The sequence below is a fragment of the Anabrus simplex genome, chromosome 1, assembly GCF_040414725.1.
Source record: "Anabrus simplex isolate iqAnaSimp1 chromosome 1, ASM4041472v1, whole genome shotgun sequence".
Lineage (NCBI taxonomy): Eukaryota > Metazoa > Arthropoda > Insecta > Orthoptera > Tettigoniidae > Anabrus > Anabrus simplex.
The window spans coordinates 175,863,205-175,880,280 of record NC_090265.1 but is presented as its reverse complement, the minus strand read 5'-3'; positions in this window follow the sequence as shown (position 1 = coordinate 175,880,280).

Below are 17,076 nucleotides of genomic sequence, written 5' to 3'. Positions count from 1 at the left end.
ATTATGAGTAAATGTAATTCTAATGTTAACACAACAAATTTAATTGAAATAACGTTGAACGTTGTATCTTACATTTACCTATTGTAATATCATTAAAATATCTGCCCCACGTTGGGCGCCAGTTGTAATGTTATTAAAATATCAGCTCTATTGTAGTGTGTTAATTTGAATAGAATACTGACTATTATCCCAAAGATGCCTGATAATTGTAATATTAATAACATAAAATATAAATAAATATAATAATTTATCGCAACAGGCCTGGACGTTACTTGTAAAATTAAAAATGACATTGACCAAATGTTATTTTTGAACCAAATTAAATTTAATTACACTTGGGGAGTTCCAATGGAATCAAATTTAAAGTAGGTCTAAGTCAAGAAATTAAAGACGATACTTATAATAATAATTTATAATTTGCCGAAAATGCAGGAGGTCGCCATAGGATTCCTAAATTTAGAATATTAATAACAAGAGCAATATTAAAACATATTATTATTATTACCATATTATTATTATTATTATTATTATTATTATTATTATTATTATTATTATTATTATCGTATTCATAGATCTGTAAAACCGGCACTCTGCTGATTGGGCCTTACCTACAAAGCATATATTTATTTAGTTAATATTGTCCTTCACTGCTTCTGTATATCAACACAAATTTCCGGTTCTCGTGATCAACACATGGTATATTACTTTGATACTGTACCTCTTTATTGACTGACACCAACATTTGGGTTTATAGAGAACATTTCGCATGCACAAACACACGCTGTTGATCTATGCCTTGAAACCGGGCCACAGACTATCGTACGTTTCTATGAAATGTAGAAGGTCAAGTTCAGTGCCTTAACACAAGAGTTGTATAATTATTAATCAGCAAACAACAACACTACTCCATTCGTCCCTAATCAAACGTACACTTGTTAATGTTCATATTCATTTGCAAGAATCCTGGTAATGTTCGCTGGATCGCTTTCTCCCAAAGTATAACTAGACTTCCTCGTCCCCCACTTCGCCACGGTACATTCTAACTTGTACCGGACTTTCTGTCCAATGATGAACGAGAGTTTACCTACCCTTTGGCAACAAGAAGCCTCCACGAAGAGTGCTAGATAAGGCATTCGGGCGTTCCCTGGGCAACGGTGATACACCGGCTGATTCTTCCACGAAGGCGCTGCTACACAGCAACAAGCAGATGATAGCATGTACTATGTCCACTAACAGTCCTTTTCAGGACCAACCAGAACACTTGTCGATCAGACTTGGTAACAATCTCCGCATTTGTCACTTAAATATCGAATCCATATTACCACCAAAGAGTCAGTATCTGTCTCGCCTTATGCTGGAGAACAACGTGGATTTGATAGCACTACAGGAAACACATACCAGTGACAGTGAAGATCTCTACAGAAGAGGAAAAATAGGTGGTTACAATCTTGCTGGAGCAATCAATGATGAACGTTAGGGGATCGCAACTTACATCTGATACCAGTTAACTGATTTTAAAGTTGTTCATGAAGACAACTCAACAGATATCTCTGTCCTGGCAATGGAAATCTCAGGCATTACTGTTGTGAATATCTATAAACCACCAGCAGTCAGTTGGTCCAGCTGTTCATTAAAAGTTTTTGATCACCCGGTTTTGTATGTCGGAGATTTCAATAGTCATAGCCCAGCATGGGGATACGAATTTGAAGATGACAATGGGTCCAACCTAAATAACTGGATTGAAGCAAACTCCCTACAACTCGTCTACAATGCTAAACATCCTGGGACATTTCATTCTGGCAGATGGCTAAAGGATTATTCTCCTGACCTGTGCATAGTGTCACAGTCAACTCCTGAGAATCATCACATGGTACAACGAAAGGTCATCAGTTCCTTTCCTCACAGTCAACACAGACCAGTTATTATTTACTATGGCACTGAGATCCCTCTTGTGTCTTCAGTACCACAACCTCGTTGGAATTTTCGACTAGCAAAGTGGGATAAATTTGCAGAAGGACTTGATAACACTGTACAGTGGATACGACCAGTTCCTGAAAATTACAATAAATTTGTCAACGCCATAAAAGCTAATGCTAGGAAGTTCATTCCCCGGGGATATAGCAAGACGTATATACCAGGATGGTCAGAAGAATGTAATCAGCTCTACACCGAAAATCAGAACTCTCCTAATAAAACAACAGCTGATGAGTTGCTAAGGGCTCTAAATAAATCTAGGAGAGAGAAGTGGCACAGAACTACAGCAGAGATAGACTTCACACACTCTAGTCGTAAAGCCTGGAACCTCATAAGAAAACTTGGTAGTGACCCTACAATGAAACGCAAAAGTTTGCCAATGAACCCAATCACCATTGCCTCCAGACTGACACAAATCTCTAGAGCGAAGATGGACAAGGTACACGCAAGGAGTGTTAAGAAGCAACTAAGAACGAGAAGATCACAGTTGACATCCCATCCGGAGTATTCCTGTGACTTCAGTACTGAAGAACTGGACAAGGCTCTATCCAGGATAAAGATAAATAAAGCTGCTGGTCTGGATGAAATCTATCCGGAGTTTCTGAAGGCCATAGGCCCTGGTACAAAACAATGGCTAGTCAACTTCTTCAATGAAATTCTACGAACTGGTAAATTACCTAAGTTGTTAAAACAAGCCAAAGTAATTGCAGTCTTGAAACCAGGAAAGGAAGGAACTGATGCTTCACATTATCGACCAATTTCACTCCTTAGTGTAATCTACAAGATGCTTGAAAGAATGATACTTAACCGTATCCAGGAAGCAATACAAAGAGTCATCCCAGTTGAGCAAGGGGGTTTCAGAAAGAATCGTAGTTGTTGTGATCAGGTGTTAACACTGACAACGGAGATTGAAGCAGGATTCCAGAAAAGACTGAAGACTGCTGCAGCTTTTGTCGACCTTACATCAGCCTATGACACGGTCTGGAGAGAGGACTGTTGCTCAAGTTTGTTCAGGTCATCCCTTGTCAGAAGCTAGCATGCTTACTAAACAACATGTTATCCAACCGTCGACTTGTTGTATTTCTGAATGGTGAAAGAAGCAGGTGGAGATCTCTAAATAATGGTTTACCCCAAGGGTCAGTTTTATCTCCCATTCTATTCAATCTTTACATCCATGACCTGCCAAGAACAACTTCAAAGAAGATACAGTTTGCAGATGATCTAGCTTTAATTACTCAGAGTACGGATTTGGCACACTGTGAGGATGTACTTACAGAGGACCTAGCTACCATGTGCGACTATTTTCACAAATGGAGACTCCAACCAAATCCTAGTAAAACGGAAGTAACAGCATTCCACTTGCATAACATGGAAGCTAATCGGAAGCTACATGTGCTTTTTAACGGAACAGAAATCTCCCACAACTTCTTCCCAAAATATCTGGGTGTCACACTGGATCGGTCCTTGTCGTTCAAACAGCATTGCTCGAATCTGTCAAAGAAGCTGAGTACAAGAGTAAATCTACTGCATAAACTAGCGGGCAGCAACTGGGGTGCAGATGCAAACACTCTTCGCAGTGCTTCACTTTCTCTAGTATACTCGGCTGGTGAGTACTGCGCTCCTGTGTGGGAAAACAGCGTACATTCGAGCAAGATTGACGTACAGCTCAATGAAACCATGAGAGTAGTTACTGGTACAGTGAGGTCGACTCCTACTCAGTGGCTGCCTGTTTTAGCAAACATTGCTCCTCCAGATCTGAGGAGAAAAGCAGCAAAAGTACAGTTGCTCAAGAAGACCTTTGCACACAGGAACTCACTTTTGTTCAATGCCTTACGAGATCCACCTGTGATGAGGTTAAAATCCAGGAATCCACTCTGGACTGATCTACACTCCTATGAAAAATTCAGTGCAACAGCAGAATGGAGACAGCGATGGGAACAATGTCCACCCACTAACGCCTTTATGATTAAAGACCCAACGAAGAAAGTGCCAGGTTTCGATCTTCCTCGACATGAGTGGTCAAAACTCAACCGTTTCAGAACAGGCCACGGCAGGTGCCGATATATGATGAAAAAGTGGGGATATTGTGAAAGTGCTGCGTGTGAGTGTGGTGCTGAGAAGCAGACATTGCTTCATGTTGTTGAGAGCTGTCCACTGTCAGCATTTAAGGACGGTTTACGGACTCTGCATGAATTGACACCAAGTGCAGTGGACTGGTTGTCGAAGCTGGACATTCTAGTTTAATTACCTCTATATTTTAATGTGTATGTTAATTGTATATTTTTACAGATTATGCTTGTAAATGTCATACGATAATAATAATAATAATCCCTAATATATCCGCCGAGGCCAGGACCCTCCGTGTGACTCACTAAACTTTACCTGAGATGTTTATCCAAACCTAAATATAGTTGCGTGTTTCGCAACTGCCTGGACAAAATAATTTACTAATATCTAACACGGAGACTTTCCAGCTTCAAATATTCTGACCTTAATACAACAATAAAATTATAATAATAACAGTAAGAATGATAGTAATAATAACAATAACAATAAATCTAGCGTGGGGATGTGATGTGTACCATCATCCTATATTTGTTGAAGTCATGATGAAGAAACGTGAACAGAACTGTAATATAATACATGTTAATCCTACATTTTTAGTTTTTAAATATATGTCACTTTAATGATTCTAGTGGGTTCGAATCCAATCGTGAGCTGTCCTAAGAATTGTTTCCTGTGGTTTCCTACTTTCACTCAGAACTAATACTGGGAGAGTTCATCTTTAGAGACCACGACAGATTTCTTCCACCAACTTACCCAGTTTCTTCCACCTTAATTCATTACAGCTTCATTAGCTCCTCAGCTGATACCGGCCTCGGGAGGGACATTCAGCCATAAAAACGTAGCATATAAATCAATCTGGCCTCATCCCTGATGTCGCATCAACAAACGGGACTAAGGAGAAGACAAAAGCAACAAAACAAAAACAATAACTATAACTTGTCAATCAACATAAAACGATAGGCTCCATGTGGCCTCCTCTTACTGTAAATTCGAAATATGTACCTCCTGAGGTCAAAATATTATATTATAGTAGACAACAGTTTAAATAATCACTCATCCGATATTTCAAGCAGTGCCTACGACCTTATAGATCGCTTCAAACCGTAGTGAGTAATTAATTTGTTCCTAATGAACAAGTATGAATACTTCTTTTTTCCTTTCTTTGCTAGTGGATTTACGTCGCACCGATACAGATAAATTTTATGGTGAAAAAAGGTATGAATAATTTACTAGCGCGCTCTCTGAATAAAGCTAGCCAGGTCAGCATTTTCTTACAGTTAGATATCATACACATTATTAGGTCGAGTCATCATCTATGGTCGGAGAATAACATACACTGTATATTGCTGAAATCCAGAAATTTTAAACACGTAAGCGAGTAGAATGCTCATGGAGAAGTATGGCTGGCTTTTTAAGAATATAGCAGAGGTAAGGCATTTCTTTCACCTACTTTTATTTGTTCACTTAATGTATACAACCTGTTCTCTTTTCAGGCATCTATAAATTGAGATTTAAATATGCCATTTCCGACCACCGAGATTCAGCCTACAGTCCACGTACGAAAATAGATTTCAGCTAAGTATTAATTATGTAATTCTTCGTCTATTTCGAATGTTTAGCTTCATGTGAATTTTATCGCACACTTGTCAATACTGAGAGTATTTTCGTGATTAGTTAACCTGAATCTAATAGCAATTTCGCATTGTTTTGATGACGGCTAGGACTACTATTTCGATTACTTTGTGTTATAAGCTCAATAATTTATTAATGAGTTGAATATAAATCAGAAAATTTCGTCGCTGTTCGTGCAAAATGTCATATCTCACAATGCTCTTCCTATCCATTATCCTCCTTAGGACTTATCACGCCTCCCACCCACATATGGATATGCAGTCCATCAGAACAATTTTCGTTGTGTTCATTTCCGTATAGTGAGGTGTAATGCTAACTTGTAAAGGAAAATGAACCTTAAGTACATCATACTGTAGGAGTGAGTAAATAAGTCATGAAAACATACATTCGTAGAGTGCGTTATGGCAAGGTTCATTTTCCTTACTCGAAGGCATAGGAAAATGAACACAACGAATACTGTTCTGTAGGACTTAATACCAGAATGTGGCTGGGAGGCGTGACCAATCTTAAGGAAAATAATGGATAGGATTGACATTGTGAGATATGATCTTTTGCCCGAACGGCGACTAATTTTCGTTGGGTTTATTTTCCTACGCTCAGGTGTAAAAGAAACCTTAAATACATTATACTGTATGTGTGTGTAAATTCACCATGCAAACATATGCCCTATATATGGTATGGTAAGTTCTATTTTTCTTTACCCGTTAGCAAAGGAAAATTAACTAAATAAAAATTATTCTGGTGGACTGCATGTAAGTATGTGGTTGGGAGTGTAACCAGTCCTAAGGAATTTAATGGGCAGGAGGAGCATTTGGACATACGAGCGGTTAGAAGTAAGTCATCGATATTTTACCTTTTTTATATTTTCAAGAGGATAGGGATATTTCCGAACTTTACATTTCATTCCTCAGTAAGTCATTTTGCTTGCTTTTGAAAATTAAATTAAAATTACACCTTCTCTTAAGGAAAGTAAACAAAGACTATCTTCCTCCCCTTCCATGGTATGACAATGAACTTACCTAAAACGTTACAAGTTCTAAGAAACTCTTACACTTACTCCATAAGTAGTAAGTAGCTGCATTATTAATTTGAGTAGATGTGTCACAACCTGTTACCAGCTCATTGTGTTGGTGAAAGTTTTCTGAATAACAAGTGCAGAGTATGGGTCTTATATACAGTACAGAGACATGTGGTGTCTAGTTTAACACACCTGAAATAAAGCAAAGTATGGCGCATAAATTAATTTCCTTTCACGTTAAGGTAAAGAATAGGTTTTTCCCATAGATGGGAATATCAATGGCCTAGTTCTAATACCACGTATCTGACAATGATGTCCCTGACGATTATTTTCCATAAGACTATTCACGCCTTCCAGCCACATATAGATATGCAGTCCATCGGAACCATTTACGATGTGTTCATTTTCCTATGTGTATCTATGAAGGAAAATGAACATTAAATAAGTTATACTGTGAGAGTACGAAAATACCTCATTCAAACATAGATTACTACAAAACGGTACAGTAAGGTTCATTCTCTTTTAAACATTAGCATAGGAAAATGAACACAATGAATATTATTCTGATGGACTTCATATCCATATGTGGCTGGAAGATGTGACCAGTCGTAAGGACTCAACCATTTATATACTTTTCTGCAAGTTATGTCAGAGTATGTAATAGCGACGGCCGAAAATAAATTTACTACAGGCAAACACATGAAGAGAAAAAAGCACATTCGAGGTCTACAGTTGCTTGAGGTAAAGAGACGGTTCACCAAAGGTTACTTAATGAAGTTTACTCTTCTTAACGTTCGCCCTTCTTTGAAGAATTCTGTGAAGCATTTATTTGTTCAGCTATTGCTTTGAACAAAGTCAATAGTACAAAATTAAGCGCCTTCATAAGGAAACGTACTGGAAAGCCTGTACCAGATTCTTTCACATTGCGGAAGATTTATATGAGTAGATGGTACCAAGGAAATATGCAAAAAATTGGCAAAAAGTGTTAGGGGAAAAATTTAGTGTCTATGGACGAAACGAAGTACTCACTCAGACGTTATGAGGCAAATTCTGTGATAGGCACAATGGAAGAAGATGGTTTAGGAGTAATGTTTCTAATCAATTGTGAAGAATTTGAAAAAGTTTTTCAAAAATTAGCAAAGTGTTTGACAGGTCTTTAGATTTAATTTAACGCACTGACATTGAACATGAAGCGTATTTTTGTTGTTGACCAATGCTGCATCTGATATGGTAATAGCTGCAAATTCTATTCAAGCTTTTTGCTCGAAAATTGTGCATGGAACGTGCCTGGCATACACCTTGAATCGAGTTGCGGAGTCAGTTTACTTAAGTTAGCTGGCTAGTAGGATGCATCAAAAAGTCTCCGTGAAGGCACACTCTCGAGTTGCAACATTCAAGTTCTACGTCCCTGAAGTTCTTTTCCATCCTTTTCAAGTTGTATCTAAACCGGAAACTGGATAGAGTCATACAACTAGTAATACAAAATCATAAATATGGTGAAAATTTATTGACACCTATGGTAGTTGTGATGCGGCCTCAATTACACTTATGCAAGCCCTTTCTTATTACATTGAATTTTCAGGTAGACTTTTGTACATAAAACAAAATGTTGGTTTCCTACCTGGTGAGAAAGTTCTGGTGAGTTAATGTAGCAGACAGACTTGGTGAAATATGTGGCAAGTGACTTAGAATGGGAAGGTAGGCAAGTACGTCACGAAGAAATTGATGCTCCTTTTCAAAAAGCATAAACTTTTCCAGGGGAAGAACTTGAACAAGGACCTCCCTGCTGATAAGCTCGGCCCATAAAAACACGCTACGATGGCATAGGCTGAAGCCAACTGTGCGTTAGTGTCCGATGTTCATTTCTCGGCATGGCTCTCAAGTCCGTCCAAGCCACGTGCAGATTTAGCAACACCGCCTCGTAAAACCCATTTGAATTCGCCCGCGAAGTGATCTTATTGGCTAATTTCAGCAGCTGATAAAATATCAAAGGCGTGAGATATCGACGTAATTTTTTCAAATTACACATCAGTATGACCAAAGCTCTAACTCGCATATCCCTTTCCCATGGAATATCTTTGACTCGCTGCCGGGCGAAACCTAAAGTAATAATTTGCTTGTCAGGTATAGTTGTGGAGTACCTTCACTGAATAATTTATTCCGTAAGAACCATTTAAGATATCACTTTCAGATTTTGTAACAATGGAAAATACACTATAGTTATTCTAAAATGATACAATGAGATCACCTAATTACACTCAAGAAACCCTCCCCCACCTCTTGTTCAGAATGATACATCAAGAAGCATCCAATATGGGAAATAATGTTAAATTGCTTGTTCTTGAAGTCAGTCTGAATTGCTAGACCTGATGGGGCTCTTATTTTCTTGGTAATACAGAGAACGCAGGAATTCACACTGAATCTCTCAATTTATTTCATTTTCGGGATCAGTCTGATGAAGATATTTATATAGCAAATCGTACTTCCTCTCGGACATAAAAAGTATAAACAATTTTTCGCTGAATGGGATTGGGTGGTAAAATGACATTAGTTGGAATATTGCGTAATTAAGTAGAGGATCATAGTCCGAAACAGAATTAACTGAAGAATTAAGACTGATAATTATGTATTTTACAAGTAGGCCTAATATTTTAAAAGGAGACGGTACCTGAATGAACTTTTCCTACCCTGTGCCGTATTTCGATTTCTCTCAGATTCATATCCTGTCCCAACTGCTTCCCATACCATTATTATTATCATACCTACAACAACTTCAAGCTCACTACCATTGCATTTGTCAACATATTGATCTAATTTGTAACAAATATCCTCCGCACTCAACTGGTTATGAGCGGCCATGTTGCTGCAATATGTTTACATTCAGTCAGCTGTCTTTTCAATCTAAGAAAACGTATGCAAGAATACTTTATTTTGGATTCTATGCATGCCAGTTGTATCTAGGAAGCGTAGGGAATTCACTGGTTCTAAAAAGTTATATGTTTAACAGACAGATGACAGAGGAAGTCGGTTTGAAAGTCGAGTAGGCTTTACTACGCAATCCGCGGGAGACAATGTGCGACTTCAGTACGCTTTACTACGCAATCCGCGAGAAAGAACAGATTTAGCAACACCGCCTCGTAAAGCCCATTTGAATTCGCCCGCGAAGTAATCTGATTGGCTAATTTCAACAGCTGATAAAATATCAAAGGCGTGAGATATCGACGTAACATTTTTCAAATTACACATCAGTATGACCAAAGCTCTAACTCGCATATACCCTGTTCACGTTGTTTCCGACCACCCTGCATATATTATACACTTTTTGGAAGTGTATAGAAACATTTATTTTTTTATTTGTGTAACTTCCTTAACATACGTGTTCTTTGCTGAGTTATAATATTTAAATTAAACTTAAAACAGGCTATTAAAATGAAATGTGTACAAGTTTAATGGCATATTTTTAAATTTATGGGCATATTTTAGACCTTTTGGTCTTGATCGCATTTTAAGTTTATAATTTCTATTTTATAGGGCATTAAAATCCTACTTCAAATGATGACTAATGTTTTACGTAGAATTACAATAGTATTATCAGTTTCACAATACTGCTTTTTCCTTGCGTTGTATTAACAGCGCGATTTAGTCATGAAACATGACTTTAAACTGTTCAACTACAGTTATAGTAGGGGTCCCATATTTCGTCCCATTATCAGATTTCGACTTGTACAAATTCAAGAATATGTTGGACAAGGCTAGAAATTGGTACATATATTACTGAATATTCTCCATTTACGCGCAAGTTACAATGAAACTTTTATTACGTAAGATAGCCAATAATAGACATACACTAAAACAGAGCAAGAAATAAACTACCAAATCTATGTTCATAATTTCGCCCCCTCCTAAAAAATGTTAAATGAAAATTACAATTAATTTCAATATATATCCTTTCCAACCTTACCAAACACTTTCTCTATAATGAATTACTTGAAGGCCATTTATGAAAAAGTTTTCTTGGTATTCTTTTTAACATATTCTTTCAGCATTGCTCGTGGGATATTAAACGCTTTACTAGTAAGTTTCTAACCCATTATGTTGTCTCACAATGCCTGAATAGCCTTCATGGCCTCCTATTCCACTGCTTGCGTATTCCCACCTAAAAATAATAATAAACATAAATAACAAATGAAATGAACTGGGGCGAAATTACGAACATTCCCCGATGTATTATAATGGCCTCTAGAGTAACTGACGCCAACCACCTCACTGTAGTGAATGCACGCCAGGAACTACCTCGCACGACAAAAATGTAGTGCAGTATTTCATACGCATATCAGTGCTCGCACTACGAATAACAGGCTTTTAATTTGAACGCTTCACTTACTCACCTCAGCAAGAAAATTTAATCCTCCTTGTACACGGAAACTAAACGTGGTGCAGACAACTAACTCTCAAAACCAGACAATGGGATGAGGCTACGCGTATGTGTGTGGCTAAACATTAGGTACAACCATGCAAACTGAAAACCACTAGGGGCACGAAATTAAGTGCGAGGACGGAATTTGGCCCCCTAAATTACGTATGCCGTATATATTTAAAGAAAGTAACTATATTCATTACATCGGTATATGTGCTATACAGGCCTACAGACTGAAACAAAGTTCTATAGCAATATTTCAGGAATAGATTCCTCATACAGAGGGAAGAAAAACAGGATATGATATTATTGTTCCGGGAATGCATAAATTCAGAATTATTCCATCTGTTAGTTGGATCATGATCATCGGCAGTCGAATACACGAGAGAGTTTACGAGTCCCAAGAGGCAAAAACTTAGTGGTTTTCAGTCATTGGAACGAGCTGGCCAAGCAATTTGCCCACCTGCACATGTCCAGTGCCCAGGATTATATGGATTAATGTGCCTGAGGGCATAGAAATGTAATGCATGGGAGCACCATCACGTGCGAATTTCAGCTTTCGACCCAAAGCTGGTGAAGTATTCTAGTATTATTTACTGAAGAACATTACAGGCTTTCGGCCCGAATACATGTTCCCCTTATAAAGAGGAAAAATAAAAAATATGAACTGAATCTATCATGTGGACGCAAAATAAAAATAAAGTAGGTCTACAATGTGGACGCTCACATGGGCGGAGAACCAGGCCACAAGTAAGTGCCATCCTTAAAACATAAAAGTAAACCAAATCTACTATGTAGACGCTCACATTGGCGGGAAACCTATCCACATGTGAGCGCCACCCTTACAACTATCTTACTAACCGGCCGTGCCGTCCTTCCCCCCTGGTGAGTAAAAAAGGGGCCACCCTCCCTGGAACGACACGCCCGGCCCTCTACACAGTTGACAAAGCTATATCCTCACCATTCCGTTTGATTATGGGCCACCCGCGCACTGGAATCCATCACCACAGGCGCACCGTCTCAACCTATCTTCCTCCAGACTTACATCTATTCACCTTTGTCAACAACCTTTGGGGTAGGCCCACCCTACCCTCCCTCTTGTGTCATTCCCTCCCCTCCCCTTCCTAAAAATACATATCGATGGCCTAGAATGAAAACCTCGTATCTCACAAAGTTCTTCCTGTCCATTATTTCCCTTAAGACTGGTTACGCCTCCGGGCCACACATGAATATGCAGTCCATCAGAACAATGTTCGTTGTGTTCTTTATTCCTATGCCGACGTGCGAAGGAAAATGAATCTTACCGTACCGTACTATAGGAAAGTATGTCTGCATGACGTATTTACTAACTCCTAGAGTATAATTTTTATAAGGTCCATTTTCCTTTACGCGTCAGCATAGGAAAATAAACCCAACGAACATTGTTCTGATGGACTGCATACCCATATGTTCCCGGGAGGCGTGACCAGTCTTAAGGGAAATAATGGATAGGAAGAACTTTTTGAGATACGAGGTATTCAATCTAGGCCATCGATATACAATGTCTACTATGTGGAGGCTCACATGGGCGGAAACCAATCCTCATGTGAGCACCCCTCCCCCTGTGACCAACTTATTCTAAACTCTCTTCAGAACTGCGCTATATTCTTCAGCCCTCTTAAAATAAACTTTTCATCCTCAGCAGAACACTGCTTTCCAGCTCCGCTTATTTAGGAAACTGTTATCCGCAGCGCATGTCATTCTTGTTATCTAATCGCCGTATTCACCTACTGACTTCAATGCTGGTGGAAGGACATCAAATTAAGTAGTCTGTGGTATGAAATAAATGTTGAGTTCTGTCCAGTAAGCCTGTCCGAGAAATACGCAATGAATCAACCAGGGACGTAACGTCGGGGCCTGCAATGCCGGCCTTCCCGGGCCTTTAAACGGCCCCATGGACTCCTGGCGAAATAAATGAAAGTAATATATGTGTCACTTTGGACGGAAATGGTCAGGGTGATTTTGTAGAATCAGTCGAAATAGTTTGTTCTATTACAATTTCTAGGCAGATCAATCGCCAGTGCGTTGCATCTAGCAACAGTTTATTGTGTTGTGTGTAACACAGCGCAGCTGTAAACAGTCCCTCGCAACACCGCGACACGCTTCTCAGAAAATACCTCCACCAAATTATTCAAAAATACAATTTCAGTAGTGAAAATTGATAGCAAAGTACAACTTGTAACAATAAAGTTCGGTGAATGAAGTCAGAACGGTCGATCCGGCAAAACTGGCGGCACGCAACGCTGCACCTGCGTGGCAGCAGGTTTTGACCACCTGCCCCAACGGTGTTCAGTTGAGCATCGTGTGTGTGCCGTGTAAGACCTGTTTGACACAGTGCGTGTTTAGTGCGTTGGTTCTGAACTGCGAACAAGAACATGAAAGTCCAAAAGATCAATGTACAATTTTGTTTTAAGCTTGGCAAGACACCGAAAGAAACGCATGCGATGCTGGTGCGTGTTTATGAAGATCAAGCACTGGCCGTGAAGTGTGTGTACGAATGGTTTTCCCGTTTTCGAGGAGGCCGGGAGAGTGTTTCTGACAACCCTCTTAGCGGAAGACCGGCGACCGCTGTCAGTGACGAAAACATTGAGAAGGTGAGGACATTAATCATGAAAGATCGGCGATTAACTGTGCGCATGATAGCGGATGAACTGCAGATTAGCCGTGAATCCATGCAACAAAAAGTTAACCAGAAATTAGGGAAGAAGGAAACGTGTTCTCGTCTTGTGCTACGTCACTTGACTGACGATCAGAAGCAGGTACGTTTAGAGGCTTTACAAAATTTTGTTGAAACGGCGGGTGCGACACCAAATTTATTGAACTGTATTGTCACTGAGGATGAAACCTGGTGTCTCAGGTATGACCCTGAAACGAAACGGCAAAGCATGGAATGGCGTTCTGCGGGATCCTCTCGTCAGAAAGAGGTCAGAACCGGAATGTCACGCATCAAACTCGCTTTGAAAGGAAAGAGGATTGACGATATTTCTGATATCCAACGAAACGTGACGAGACTCTTGAGCACCATCCCAAAGGAATCCTTCTAGAAAAATTTCCAGGACATGTATCGCCGATCTCAGCAGTGCATAGTTATAGGAGGGGAGTATTTCGAAGGACAGTAAGATCATTGTCGTGCATTGTTCATCTATGTTCATAGTACAAGACTACTCACCGAAATTTATTGTCACAGCTTGTATCATATTATAGCTAGAATGCGACACTCCCTTGCTGCGTAGTGCTCTTGAGGTCGTATTATGCGGAAGACTTAACTTTTGTCACACATTTACTGGACAACAGTGTATAACGCCAATAAGGAGTTGGTGCAGTAACAATCAGTCAACTCAGTTTCGAACGAGCTCTCTTTGCGTGAAGTTAACAATAGGATTATCATACTCCCAGTATGATATTTCCAAACTTTATTTAAACAGTTTTTGATTTCATTGTGTTTGTAAATATTTTTTCGGGGTTTTTATTGAAGAAATCATTGTGTCTCAGACCGCGGTATCGGTTACAGAGTATAGTTCTGTAGTCACTGAAAAATGAAACCCATTAAAGATAAGCACGAGCATCTAAGTGGTTCTCAGAGGAAGTGTCTGCGTGATTAGGGTAGCGTGGCTGTGAAATTGCAATCGGACGGTAGTGTGTTCGAACCCCACTGCTGGCAGCCCTGAAGATGGTTTTCGTGGTTTCCCTTTCTCACACCAGGCAAATGCTGGAGCTGTACCTTAATTAAGGCCGCGGTCGCTTTCTTCGCACTTCTAGCACTTTCCTATACCATCGTTGCCATAAGACCTGTCTGTGTTCATTGTTGGCAGTTCAGCATCCTAGACGTTGAAGCACAGAGAGAGTCAAAAAAACTATTAAATTAATAACTTTACAATAATGAGTATTCCCTTTGTTCATATAACTTAACAATATTGATGGCTTACTTCTAAAATCTCATATGTCCTAATGCTCTTCGTACCCTCACGCCCCCAAGCCATATATTTATATGCAGTCCATCAGAGCAATTTTCGTTGAGTTAATTTTCCTGAGCTAAAGAGTAAAGGCAGTTTAATCTTGACACATCATGCTATAGGAGTGCGTAAATTCGCCAGGCAAACATAATCCCTACCTTGCGGTACAGTAAGGTCCATTTTACTTTGCACGTAGGTAGGAAGAGCATTGGGCCATGTGAGGTTTTAGAAGTAAGCCATCAAATACTTTGCATTACTTCTACCTGCTGTAATTGAATTTATATTAAAGTATTCATAGGTTTTAAATTTTCCTTTTGGCAGCGGGAGCCGTATCACATTAATTACGCTCCTGGTATCAACAATCAATCACCAAAAACTAATGAGGACAGGATAACATGAGCCCACATCAAATTTATTGGCAACGTGATAACTTGTGTAACAGATGTAACCGGTCTGTCATTTTATCTTGGCAATTAGAACGTGTCGGCGTGCACTCAGTAAATACGCACTCAAACAACCTGGGAATTACTCATTTCTTGACGCACGTTGTCACACCCTTTTTTCTCTCTCTGATGAGGAATTCATTCCTAACACCGTCGAGTTTTGATACACAATATGTAGGGGCTGCTTGTCCGAGGTTATAAAGGTGTCCACATTCACTCGGAAATACGTTGGGTCGATTCACAATCCGGAAGTCGAAACTTTTAAGAAACGAATTTTAGTAATACTGGAAACGCATATAGCACGGAGGTTCAGGTTGTCTACAACAAAAAATAATACCAGGTTTATACCTGGAAGCAAAGTCGGCCGAACAAAGAACTAACCATTCTACCGAACTTAGAGGCGAGGTTACATGCAGCAGAAGACCTCATGGCATGCACGGAGATAGCTCTGCTTTTAGCTTTTCCTAAATATACGATATCCATATACCGTCGTTGCTCCTATAAAAACCGCTATGTGATAATATTTCAGCTTAGAAGTCTGACAAGAAAGCGTCTATCCTATTCAGTACTGTCCGACTCGTTGGCTGGACGGTCAGCGTACTGGCCTTCGGTTCAAATGGTCCCGGGTTCGATTCCCGGCTGGGTCGGGGAGTTTAACCTTCATTGGTTAATTCCAATGGCCCGGGGGCTGGGTGTTTGTGCTGTCCCCAACATCCCTGCAACTCACACACCACACACAACACTATCCTCCACCACAATAACACGCAGTTCCCTACACATGGCAGATGCCGCCCACCCTCATCGGAAGGTCTGTCTTACAAGGGCTGCACTCGGCTAGAAATAGCCACACGAAATCATTATTATTATCTTAAGTACTGCATCAACGAATTTTCGTTCTATGCGATATATGTGCTGCGGGACAGTATTTCTCCCATGCACATTGTCGCATAACGATATTTCGAGGAGCAACGAAGATATACAGGGTGTTTGGAAACAACGTGAACCGGGTGTATGAGCAATAGGTAATTTGAAAATTTTACGTCGATCCTTCATACCGTTGCCATTTTATCGGCTGCTGAAGTTAGCCAATCAGATCGCTTCGTGGGTGAATTCAGATGGACTTTGCGAGGCGATGTTGCTAAGTCTGCACGTGGCTTATGACCGGCTTGAGAGGACCGATAGAAATAAACTTCTCCAGGAGAGAGGTATAAACAAGGACATCCCTGCTGATAGGCTCGGCCCATAGCAAGCACGCTATGGTGGCATTGGATGAAGCCCATGGTCTCTTAGTGTTCGTTGCTCATTTCTCTGCATGGCTCTCAAACCCGACCAAGCCACGTGCAACAATGCCTCGTAAAGCCCATTTAAATTCGCCCGCGATGGGATCTGATTGACTAACTTCAGCGGCTGAAAAAGTGAATACTGCGCGAGATATCGATGTAATTTTGTAAAATTATTCATCAGTATGACCCACATTCCAACGCTCATCTACTCGGCTCATGTTGTTTCTGACCAACCTGTATATATAATCGC